This window comes from Canis lupus, chromosome 23 (assembly GCF_003254725.2).
Source record: "Canis lupus dingo isolate Sandy chromosome 23, ASM325472v2, whole genome shotgun sequence".
Classification (NCBI taxonomy): domain Eukaryota; kingdom Metazoa; phylum Chordata; class Mammalia; order Carnivora; family Canidae; genus Canis; species Canis lupus.
This window is the reverse complement of record NC_064265.1, coordinates 48,218,524-48,230,927: the sequence shown is the minus strand read 5'-3', so window position 1 is coordinate 48,230,927 and position 12,404 is coordinate 48,218,524.

The window sequence follows — 12,404 nt, the reverse complement described above, 5'->3', positions numbered from 1 at the left end:
AGTTGTTGACCTCTTTGGTTGAGTTGGTTGCTTTGTTTGACTTTGCTAAGTCATGAATCTCTAGACTTCTAGTCAATTCCAATGCTGCCAGCTTGGAATAAATTCCTTTCCTTCCTGGTTTTTATCAGACTTGGTCTATGCAGTAGTGGCAGATAGAAGAGGAGAGGCTACTTTGAACACAGGTGTCAGGGGAGAGATGAGTGACATTTAGGTGGGCCTTGGAAAGGGGGTAGGGTAAAGTGAGTGAAAAGACTTTGGATTTGTTAATATCCTATTATTGCTAATTCTAGAATACTATTATAACTATTTCTTAGTTTATAAACTAATTAGAAAGCTTGTCCACAAATCCTGAGGATTTAATGCTTTGACAGGTACAAAACCAGGGCAGTAGAGTTGGAAAATATTTCAGCTTCTTAGTTAAAAATTAGAATAGGCTGTGAAAAGACAGGGCTATGGATGCCAACTACAGCTGAGATGAGGCTTAGGTCTATCCCGAAAGTAGCTCTGGTGGTCTCTTCCCACTGTTTAAAGTCTTTTTTTTTAATCTTGGCTCTGTGATAATCCATGTTTAATCGTGGGTAAACTCAATATTTAGTCTATCAAAACTCAGTAAAATCTAATCTACACTTTCTTCACTCAACAAGATAGAGTATTTGGAAATCATATTATCCCCATTCAGCAGTTCTTGTTAATATTTAAAACCACATATGGTGCTTGTAAAGAGCTCCCAGACACTGGTGAATATAATTCCCCAAATTCACCTTACATGTGAAACAGTTGTATTCCTTGATTAAATAATATGTGTTAAATTCTGTCTGGAGATACAGATCTAATTCCTAAGCCAGTAAGGGATAAATATCAATGTTCTGGGCTAGATTTTGGTCCAATCGGTACTCTAAAAAAACAATTTTACTGTTGGCAAAAGGGAAATGTGCTAAAGAACTGGGAAAAGGAAAATGGGGAGATAAGCAAGGTCTACCTTCCCTTTTTCTCTTCTGTCTTATTTCTCTAAACCAAGTTCTCCTTAAATTCCAGAATAGGAAAATATTTTTTCTTAACATGATTTTTGAGGGGAAATAAGTGCCTTTCTGCTTTTGCTTGTGGAATTAAAACATTCCTTACCTTGATTTTTATAGCAAACTAGTAATGCTTACATTTGAATTTCTGGCAAGCCTTAGAACATAACACTATACTTGTTTTGCATTTATTCCTCACTGGCTGGATGAATTTTTAAAACATGAGGTAAATCAAGTGGGAAGATTAAAATCAGATGGTTTTGCATGGACTGTCAGTAATGAGGATAAAACTGGCATTTTTCCATCTGCTTATTTGATTATACATTTTGTACTTATTTTTAAGACCAAACTAGAAGAGTTGGAATGCGTTGTTGAAGTCCAAAATGGAAAGCATTTTTTAGTCATTTTTGTAATGAATTGTGAATTTTTAAAATGCCTATGTCCAGACTATGCTGGGACATGATCAAGTAGGTTTTTCTTTCCTCAAAGAATTTATCCAAAAATATATTAGTGGCAGAGGCTTTTCATTTAACCTACCTTAGAGAGATCTTTGGGAATTTTTCCCTTATCTGCTTGTGTTGCTATGGGAATGTCCATTTTTATATCTTCAGAGAGATACAGCAGAGAGAACATGGGCCTTACAGTGAAGAAATAATGTATCTAGCTCTGGTTCTCCAAGCCTAATTTTTAGTTTTCAAATGAAATTGAAGTATTTTTATTTCTGAAGGGTTACTAGGACCATTAGAAGTGATGGGTGCATAAGAAGACATTTAGTAAATGATAGTCATTGTTATATTGATGTGATTGCAAAAAGATATCTTAACGTGTAAATATTTTCTGCCTCGCTCTCTGCTTGCATTTCTCATAGCTTTCTGTCTTTGTCAACTCAGTCCCTACATCTCTTTGTGATACAAAATTAGAAAAGTGTAGTAGAAAAGGAAGTGAACTAAAGTGAAAGAAAAGGAAAAAAAGGTTTAAACAGTGTCTGCCATTTCATTTCAAAGAGGTGAGGAAGTATGAGGGTGCAGATGGCTACCTGGGTGGTATTAGGAAGAGGCTAGTGGTTGTTGAGGTGAGGCCTTCAAGCAGTGTTTTCCAGTAGAACTTTCTGCAATTATGGAGTTCCGTTTCTGAAATATCTGATAAGGTAGCCACTGACTACATGTGACTGTTGAATATTTGAATGTGGCTAGTGTGACCGCAGAAACTCTAAATTCACTGCATTTTAATTAATTTAAATAGCTAGATATGGCTAGTGGCTACTTTATTGGACAGTACTGCTCCAGAGAATCTAGGGATATGAGAATCTGAGGGAAGAAAGAATAGGAGAGGAAGTTTTAGCAAGTATTGTCATGGATTGTGAATTAGATCCTTCTTAATATTTCTTGAGAAATGCAACTAAAAACATTGAAATTCATTTGAAATTAGTTTTGTGAGATATATATATATATATATATATATATATATATGGCTAAGAATTCAAAGCTTACAGGGCACAAGGGGCCCTGATTAATACTGATTAATATTATGATTACAATGGATAATAATAAAAATTTCCTTTCATTAGCATGATGATAATTGAGGAATTTTATGGATGTAAAACTCATAAGGGAAGAGGTAATTTATATAAATTCATTTCAAACATGCAGTCATACCCACACTCCTCATCTAGAACTCAACTTGATATATAAGTTTAAATATATTTTATTTAGAAAATATAAATAAGTCTAAATTTTTTTTTACTTAGAAAATTAGAACTAATTCTCTGTAGGCTTTATATTGCATAGTAGGATTCATTTCTTCAAACAATGATGACAACCACCACCAACAGGAACTCCCCCCCACTTTTTTTTTTCCTCTAGCAGTCAAACAGATGAGTCTACAAGATTCAGGAACCTTCAGAAATGAATAAAAAACGTTGTGTGTGTATATTTTTTTTTCTGGGAAGAATCTACATTCATTAGAGACTTTGTATTGGGTATTTATCCTTTAAATTTTCCTGTATCTGCCTTGGAACTTGTAGTGTTGCTTACCTCCCATTGTTGAAACTAAAAATACCAGACAAATGTTTTCCTGTCCTCCTCTGCAGCTGGGGCAGGAACACTTTGTCCCCTTACCACTGTTTCTGAATTGGAATTGGAACTAGAGACACAGTTTTGGGGGCAGGTGGGGAACTCTGATGGTGGATGACATTAACAAGAGTGAGTCCTGAGGCCACAGCAGATGTCAGAGATGGCAGCAGTGCTGTCCTCACCGACACCAAGTCTGCAGAAAGATTTGGCTTCGTTCCTGCTTGCCTAGCCCCAGAGCTGATTCTTCCACCATGACTAGCAATCCTGTAAACCACCAATATCACTTCAGTGAGTCAATATTCTACTTAAACTTGGCCAACTTGGCTTTTATGGCTTATAAATTGAAACCTTATTGATATATATACTAAAAGGGGTCTGTAACCCCCAAATAGTTAAGGACTATCCTATAAAATCTCATTTATTATGACAGTGAGACCATCACAAATGGTATAATTAAGCCAGAAACACAACAATCCATAGCTGGAGAAAAGGTATGTGCTCCCAAGTGACCACTAGTGTTTGTTCAATAGTATAAGCTGCACTAAAATGTAGACAGAAGGAAAGAGAAGTGGTAAGGCTTACTTATGCATCCTTAGTTTGTAAAGGACAATATCAGGATTCTGAGTTACCTGCATTATAGTGAACACTTTAATAATCAAAGAACCTAAAAAAAATAATCAAAGAACCTTTTCCATCCAAAAGCTCATGATGCCTGGGGTCTGACATTTTCTGCTGCCCAAACACTTGAATCCAATCACACCCAGTATTCTCCATCTTTCACTCTGTCTCTGCAAATGTCAATGATATTTCTAGTTATTTCTATGTATGACACCCTATCTAAAAATTCAGCATATTCAAACATATATTAACCTCAGTCTGCAATTTGACCATGCCTCTAGATTTGTAGAAATTAGTATAAATATATATCGTTAAAGGATTCATCCTTGGAAATTGATATGCAATAAGTAGATTATGAAAGTGCAGTTTTCCCTCTGTATATTTTAATGGGAGTTTCAGTTAAAAAAGCAGATTGGGCTAGAATTTTAATGATATTAAATAGTTTCATCTTGGGGCTAGAAGTCTCAAATATAATCTCTTTTTTCACAAACAGAATAATGATGTTTTATTAAAGGAAATACGTTCTTCCATCATTTGCTCTGTGTTTATGCAACATTAGCATCACTGAATAGTTGACATATACATCAAGGAAGGAATAATGAGCATTCCATTCTTGTCACATAATGGAAGTTCTAATTTGCCACATACTTCTTATTTGATTATGAATAAATTCAGAAGTGTGTGTTATATTTTTAATTGAACTCTTCTGTGCAGATGTTTTCAAACACATTATAAATTAAAATCTCCAATATTCCCATTCTTTCCCAAAACAGGAAAGAAAAACATCAGGAAACTTGAAAAACAATTTTTCCTTTAAACATTTATTATGAAAATTTTCATATGTACAAAAAAGTAAAGCCAGTAGTCATGTGCACTCCATACTTATACCAGAGCTTTAGCATTTGTCAACATTCAGCTATATTTATTTCATTTCTCTCTCTCTCTCTCTCTCTCTCTCTCTCTTTTTTTTTTTTTTTTTTTTGCATTCCTGCTACCTAACCTCACCTTTTCTTTTCTTTGGCTGCAGTTGTTTAAAATAAATACAAATCATCATGCCATTTTACTCCTAAATACCTTAACACGAATTTCCAAAAAATAAGGATATTTCCTAAAATTGCCACTGTAGCAATATTATACTTAATACAATTAATAAATAATATCTAATATTATTTAATAGCCATTCTATATTCAAATTTCATTGATTTTCTTAAAAGTGTCTTTTTATAGTTCATTTAAATTAGGATCTAGGGGTACCTGGGTGGCTCAGTCAGTTAGGCAGTTAAGCATCTGACTCTTGATTTCAGCTCAGGTCATGATCTCAGGGTGGTGGGATCCAGCCAGCCCCCCACTGGGCTCTGTGCTTAGTGCAGAGTCTGCTTGTCCCTCCCCTTCTGCCCCTCTGTGTTTGTTCTCTCTCTCAAACGAATGAATGAATGAATATAAATAAAATCTTAAAAAATAAATTAGGATCTGAAAAAGAGAGTTCACAGATTGTTTATGGTTGTTATTTATCTTAAGCCCACTCTCCTCCTTTCTCCCCACCAACTTATTTTTTTAAGTCTTTGGAGTATTAAGCAAATTAGTCTATTGACCTATACAGGGTCCCACTTTCTGGATTTAACTATTGCTTCTTTGTGGTGGAGTTTAACTTATTGTATAGGCTTAAAGTTAGATCTAAAGTCAGACTCCAATTTTTTTGGACAAAAATAATTCATAAATGGCATGTATCCTGAATTTTGTTCAATTATGGAGGCAGATAATGTCCCACTTTTATGATACTAAAATTAATTCATGAGTTGAAGGGATAATACTTTGATCTTTTCACTATGAATTACTCTTCAGTGTATTCACTAATGATTTTGGCATCTATTGATACTGTTGTTTGAATCTGATTTTTAGTTAGGGCTTATAAAGTGTTGATTTTCTAATTCTCTTATTTATTTTGCCTTTGCTAGTTGGGATTCTTTACAGAGAACTTCCCTCATTCATTAATGCTATATGGTTTTTCTGCTAATTCATTCCAAAAAGGCAGGATAACTTTTTTAAAGTTTATTATACATTGCTCAATGTTCATTATGATAAGTGCACTCTCAATGCCTTTCACCTGTTTCATTCATTTCCACTCCCTGCCCCCCAATAGTTTGTTCTCTATAGTTAAGAATAGTCTGTTTCTTGGTTTGTCTCTTTTTTCCTTTGTTCATTTATTCCATTGTCTTTCTCTGTCTGACTTATTTCACTGAGAATTATACCCTCAAGAGCCATTCATGTTGTTGCAAACGGCACATTCTCTATGACTGAATAATATTCCATATATATATACATACATACACACACACACACACACACATATATATATACACACACACCACTTCTTCATTCATTTATCAGTGGACACTTGGGCAGATTCCACAATTTGACTATTGTGAATAATGTTGCAATAAACATTGGGGTGCATATCTTTTGGAATTAGTGTTTTTGTATTCTCTGGGTAAATACCCAGTAGTGTGATTACTGGATCATATGGTAATTCTATTTTTAATTTTTTGAGGAGCCGACACATTGTTTTCTATAATGGTTGCACCAGTTTGCATTCCCACCAACAGTGCATGAGACTTCCTTTTTCTCTACATCCTCACCAACACTTGTTATTTCTTATGTTTTTTATTTTAGTCATTCTGACAGGTGTGAGGTGATATCTCATTGTGGTTTTGATTTGAATTTCCCCGATGATGAGTGATGTTGAGCATCTTTTAACGTGTCTGTTGGCCATCTGTATGTCTTCTTTGGAGAAATGTCTGTTCATGTCTTCTGCCCATTTTTTAATTGGATTATTATTATCATTATTATTTTGGTGTTGAGTTGTATAAATTCTTTATATATTTTGAATGCTAATCCTTTATTGGTTATATTTTTTGCAAATATCTTCTCCCATTCTTGCCTTATAGTTTTGTTGATTATTTCCTTTGCTGTGCAGAAGCTTTTTATTTTGATGTAGTCCCAATATTTTATTTCTGCTTTTGTTCCCCTTGCCTCAGGAGCCATATTTAGAAAAATATTGCTATGGCTGATTTCAGAGAAATTACTGCCTGTGGTCTTTCTAGGATTTTTAATTTTTTCTTTCATGATCAATTTTCGGAAGAAGGAGCTGGCGTCAGAAGTTGATTTTTTGGTAAATCACCTTTCTCCCTTCAGGACCAAGACATTCATTACCCCAGCAATGGAGAAGGTTGGATGCTGCAGGCTCACAGTTGAAAGCTCCCTAGAAATGTCAAGAGAAAGAGCTATCTTATTTAATGTTGCATACCACCCTTCTCCCTGAGGGCATCCAGACCCAATGACTGGTCACTAGGATTGGTGTGTATGTGTGTGTGTGTGTGTGTGTGTGCGTGCCTGTCTGTCTGGGTGTAGGAATAAGTCTTGACTTGCTCTCCTTAAATTGTGACAAATCTGAAAAGCCATCCCAACTCCCACACACATAATACTTAAGGATAAACCAAACTCTTTATCATGTTAAATAAATGTTATGGTGATTCCAACAATTGTCTTATTTGGAAGTTCTTACAGTGCTAACCACACAATGGCATGTTTACTTATAATATGTTATATTCTCCTGTATTGATTGTAATAGCAATCGTGTGAGCAAAATCATAATTAAACTAGAAGGAAATTGATCTGCAATATGTAACTGATAAGATGAAGTAGTAAGAAAGCAACTTTACATATAAAAAAGTATATAATGATACATTTGCAAAAGAATCACTATTTTTCAACATGAAGTTTGTGTTTCATTATCATATACTCTCCCATGAACATTTTTACCATATTTGTTCACAGTACAGCATCCTCTTGATAATCATATGGTGTTCTATTAAATAGAATTCTCTATTGGATAGCACTTCTACATCTTTAATAATAAATGTAAAATTAATGTTAAGAAGGATGTGAATCTGAATCTTCATAAAAAATTAGCATTATTGTCATATCATTTTAATTCCAAGAGCCCTCTACTTTTTTGTCCTTCTATGGTATTTGGCAATAACAAAGGTCAGTTGTTTTTGAACTGCTTCACAGCACTGCCACCCCGACTCCCGACTCCTGGCATTATCTATGGTGGTGAAAGGTGGTGACAAAACAAGGGACAAAGTAGGTGGAACTGTTGCTTCAATCAGAGCAATTCTACTTTTTGCTTGTTTTATATACTGGCATTTCTTGCAAGCTTTCATTTGCAAAAGATGTTCCTATGTGAACATCATTTTGAAAACCACTAATAACGAGGATAGATGATACAAGAAATATTGAAATAAAGAATTCTATCTTTGATTCAGAAAGTAGTCACTATTTTTTAAAAAAATATTTTATTTATTTATTTGAGAGAGAGAGAGAGCATAAGCAGGGGCAAGGCAGAGGGATAAGAGGCAGGGCTCCACATGGGGCTCAAACCCAGGATCCTGAGATCATGACCTGAGCCAAAGTCAGACACTTAACCAACTGAGCCACCCGGACACTCCTGAAAGTAGTAAGTATTTTAAAGAGTTTCTGTCTTTCTACTTTTCATGATGCAGAAGCACATGTGCATCTCATAATACCTGCTTGCTGGATCTCTGCTAGATTATACATTTTCCCACTAGAAAATTAGTAGTACTTTTTTCTGGTCAAAAAGTGGCTCTAATGTGTAATGCAATCATGTTCAACTCTATTTTAAATGAAAATCAGTATTTTCATAAAATACATTCAAATAAACAGATTTTAATATCCAATAAAAATACATTATATATTAATAAGCTTATAGAATATAATATGTTGGAAAATCACAGCAAAATTTGTGCCCATTATTGCTACCTCAGATTTTCTGATTGGATGTAAAGGACCTGTTAGGTTCTATTTTCTCCTTTCACCTTTTTTTCAAACAAAACTCTTTTTTCATGTATCTTTCCTTCGGAAACCCTAGGGCTGGATCTTGATTAGTCTGAGTATGAGCACATAGAATATACCAGGGCTTTTATTGTGTCTTAGGTTTGCCCAATTTGACAGAATGAGCATCCTACAATCTCCAATTGGGGGAGATGTTTCTTTGCCTATTGTGATAGTGTGATTAAAGAAACTTGTTCTAGTTCCTGCTGGCTAGCAGCCATGGCCTTGAGGTGGACTGGCCTCAGAGAGTAGGGAAAAGCATGGCCAGCAGAGTAAAACAATGGAAAGAACTTGTATTCATGTTAACATCACAAGGCTGCTCAATCAATCTCTGTTCTTCCCTTTATATAACATAAAAAACTTTCGTATTGCTTAACCCAGTCTTAATTGGCATTTCTGTTATTTTCAACAAAACCACTTGGAGGATTTACCACCCAAACAACCAAAATATCACCCAACAGACAAAATGGCACCATGAATATAGAAATAGAAGGTAGTCTGTTTTTCTTTCTTTCTTTCTTTCTTTCTTTCTTTCTTTCTTTCTTTCATTTTAGATTTTACAATAGAACTCTCTTAACCCTATTCTGTGTTTAAATTCAGTTCTGGACAGACATGTTTTCTGGGAATTCCAGGGAGCCCATGATTGTAGAATTCAGTTTTGATAGGGAGAAGTAGAAATTGACACAGGGCACTGAAGCCCTGCTTCTGCCAGTTTACTTTGTTCTCTTGCCTGGGTTTCCTTTTATCTTGCCTCAGCTTGACTTCCCAGGCCCTGGTGTTTGGCTTGTGCCTTGCATTGGTAGCTCTCATTAAAACTGATCCCATCAGTAAGCCTGCAATTCTATTGAATGCAATTTTTTTTCGCATTTTACTTTATTTTGATGAGTCAGTAGTTTTAAGATATGAATTGGTTATCTGTGTAAGAAGGAATGCTAAAGACACAGGAGGAAATTCAGATAATGTGGTAGGAAATAAAGCAATAGATAGTGCATTTGCTGTAGATTAAGTAAAACCAACAATGGGAAAAACAATAAGGATCACTGAAGGGAAGAATAAGGTAATAGAGTGTACCTGTGGAGCTGAGAAAGAATTCTTTTCCAGACAATTTACTCCTGTTCAGGCTAGAATAATTTAAAGATGTATACAATTTTTTCTTGAGAAAGACTATTAAGAAAATGTGTTGGCATGAAATTTTCCTCCCTGTTTCCCAGGCACACTGTTTAGCCATATCCTCAGTACTGGGGGAAAATACCAAGATGTGCCCATTCCTCACCTTTTCTTACTTACCATACATGTCTTCTGTGTGTGCTCTTAACCATGCTCATGACTTCAAAGTCCTGTTAAATGGAATTCTCTATTGACTAGTATTTCAACATCTTTAATAATAAAATGTAAAATTAATTTTAGGTAGTATGAGCAATCATAATTAAACTAAGATTTGTGACTGCAAACCTTAGGTTTAGCTAAGATGTTTTCCCAGCTCACGTATTCATTCAACTGTCTGTAGGATATTGCCCCTAGATTTTCTGCAGGCAACTCACTTTTGTCATATCCTAAAACAGAATCCATTGTTTTCTCAGAAACCAGCTCCTTCATTCCTTCTCTAAGCAAACATTTACTGAATGTCTAATGTGTTCAGGCTTTGTCTTAAGAGAGCCAACCCTCCAGAAGTATAGAATAGTGAGGAAACAGATATATAAAACAAAAACTATAATGTTGTAGTTAGTGCAGGGCTTGTTATGGGAGGAGGATATGTGACCTGGGACATTGTGTATGACTTCTCTGTGTCTCAGTTCCTTTATCTGTAAAATGTAGACAATAGGATTTCCTCAGAGCATTAACGTGAGGATTAATTCAATCAGTATATGAAAGGCACACAATACCCTACGAATTCAGTAGCTATTAGCTATTATAATAATTATTATTAGTGACATTATACACAGACTGAAAAGAAGCCTTAATTGTCATGTTTAGTGGTGAAGTGTTAGGGCTGTTCTATCATTTCTAATATTTAGTATTTTTCTAGAAGTCCTTGCCAACAATGCAATTACATGAGAAAAAGATGTGATATGGAAATTGAAGGAGAGAGGCAAACAACAATTATTTTCAGATGAGTTGATTATTGTCTTTGTCTGCTCAGGCTGCTACAACAAAATACTGTAGGTTGAGTTGTCTAAACAACATAAATTTACTCACACTTCTAGAGCTGAAAGTCTGGCACCAGGGTGTTAGCGTGGTTGAGTTCTCTTCTTATAAGGGCACTAAACTCTCCATGGGGGCCCTACTTTCATGACTTCATCTAAACCTGATAACTTACCAAAGGTCAATCTCCAAATATCATCACATTGATGGTTAGGACTTCAACATATGGATTTTGTGGGGGAATATAATTCAGTCCTAACAACCATATATAGAAGCCACAATTAATTATCTGATAAAATAATATAAGCAATAGACAAGAGCTCCTTAAAGTAGCTTATTACTATATTAATATGCAAAAAGCAATAATTGTACAAAATCTAAAAAACATAAAACATAATGAAAAGATTACATTTACAGTAATAACCAGAGATATAAAATATCTATGAATAAACTTTACAGAATTTTGTAAAATCTATGTGAAAATGACATTTTTAAATGACTTTAAATTACTTATAAGACCCCCAGGACAAGTTGACCAAATGTCATGATATATATCTTGTTCTGAGAGAAAAAGATATTATTGTAAAAATACTTCTATATTATAAATTATAAGTTCAATGTGAACCCAATAAAGATACAACACATTAATATTCAATTTTTTAAGGTTCACATGGAAAATAAACATAGAAGAATAGCCAGAAAATTACAAAAAATAATATATAACAAAACAGTACATACTGTAGATGTTAAATTGTGTTTATTTAATAAACATTTGGTAGTGTTTAATATGTATTATACATGGTTATGTGTTTTACATATATTGAATATTATCATGTAGTAATTCTTATAACAAACCTACTAAGAGGGTATTATTATTATTATTGGCATTTTACAGATAAGAAAACCAAGGCACAGAGAGGTCAAGTAACTTGATCAAGGTCTCACAGCTTGTCAGTAGAAGAAGCAGGCTTCAAACCCAGGTAATCTGGCTCCAGAGTCTAATGCTCTTTATTAGTACACTGTGCTGCAGTAAATAAAATTATACCTTGACATAAGAATAAACATAGTTTGGAGTAAGAGTAAACAAAGAGATTGATAATATAAAACTGAATCAAGAAATGGACATGGAAATATACGAAAATATAGTTTATAATAAAACATGCATTTTAAGAAAGGGGGAAATAATGGATTATTTAATAAACTGTGTTAAGAAAATTGAAAAAATAAAGGTGGATCTTTACTAATTTTTATCCACTTTGATTTCATGTGGATCAAAATTTAAATGTAAAAATAAGTTGAAATCATAAAAATAATATAAGTAGTATAAGAAAATATATAAGGATTAAAGAAAAATAATCTTTAGGTGGTAAAACTTTCTCAACAATGCACAAGAATCCAGGAGCCATGAAAGAAAAATGTGATAAATTTCATTATTTGAAATGAAACATTAATTTTCTAAGGGTACTTCACTTTTCCAGGAAATTAATTATTGTCATGTGGTATAAGCATGTTCAAAATTTTTTATCTTTCTTTATGAAAGTCAAAGCAAGGTCAAAGGGAGTTTTATTTTCTGTTTGTTATTTGGAGTAATATTTCTAGGACTATGTCACTTAGGAAATAAGCGTTAGGAAAGAAGTTAGGAAAT